Below are 1,220 nucleotides of genomic sequence, written 5' to 3'. Positions count from 1 at the left end.
AAATTAACTTGGGGCATATTTTGCGATATTATTTCTACGGATAGTACAGTGGGACTGTGGATCAACTGTTACACTAGGTGAGAAGGGGTTGCAAGGTATTCTTCAAAACAGTTTTGCACAAACTGTTGAAGCATTGTAAATGTCCTTGTATATAGAACTTGAAATGATCATTTGTGTTGTGTCCATCTTATCTTAAGGAGGTCCCTTTTTCAAGCTGATCATCAGTGTGCAGAGAAAAGGCAGGAAATGGTGTTGCTCTCTAGGTCTTTAAGGGATATTCATTATTTTGAGTGTACACAGTAACAGGACAGGGGTGAATTGCTTCAATTCAGGGGTAAATATGCATCAAAAGCCTAAATAATAGTCTTACAAGAAGTTGTGACCGTTTGATAGGGAAACTTGTTCTTCCTTTCTTATTGCATTTGTAAAGGAAGGCCAATGCTCATTAAAAAAATTACTCTAAAGGGAAGCTGATTGCAGTTATGAAAATTTCACTAATACTAGCATGTTTCAGGAAAATTACCGTAAATTTTAGGAAGTGTGATTATCAGCAGATAAGTCTCACTTATTATCACAGTAATTGTTTCATTATTGACAAAGCACTCTGCAAGTACAGGAGATGTAGCACACCTTCCTGTTGTACTAGTACATCTTCTGCATTGTGAAGGAAACCTTAGACTTTAGTAACATTCTTCTTAGATTTTTCTGGTAGCTCATCTCATAAAAATACATGCTGATTATGCATGGCTTCTGTTTAACTTCTTACTTTCATCTGGTATCTCAGAAGGCTTTTTGGCACGGAAGTCTGTGATAAATAATAATTCCATACTAACAGAAGTAATTGCCAACAGAAGATTTTTCATTTGTCCTGGGAGATGTCAAAAAATGTAAAGATTCAAATGCTTTGAGTTGAATAATTAAGATGTCCCAAAGATTCAGACTCATTAGCCATGATTGTGTATCATTGACTAACAGTGGATTCTTGAAGCCCTTATTGCAGCTTGCTGAATTTCTCAACTCAGTATTTTGACTTGATTCATCAGAATATTCAGTCCTTTTTTAACTGTGAGGTAACGAGTGGTGTCCCTCAGGGATCGGTGTTGGGACCTGTGTTGTTCAACATCTTTGCTGATGACATGGACAGTGGGATTGATGCGCCCTCAGCAAGTTTGCCGATGACACCAAGCTGTGTGGCTCGGTTGATAACGCTGGAGGGAAGG

Source organism: Nestor notabilis, unplaced genomic scaffold (assembly GCF_000696875.1).
Source record: "Nestor notabilis isolate BGI_N333 unplaced genomic scaffold, ASM69687v1 scaffold11488, whole genome shotgun sequence".
Classification (NCBI taxonomy): domain Eukaryota; kingdom Metazoa; phylum Chordata; class Aves; order Psittaciformes; family Psittacidae; genus Nestor; species Nestor notabilis.
The sequence above is the reverse complement of the archived record's forward strand: the minus strand, read 5'-3'. Positions refer to the sequence as shown.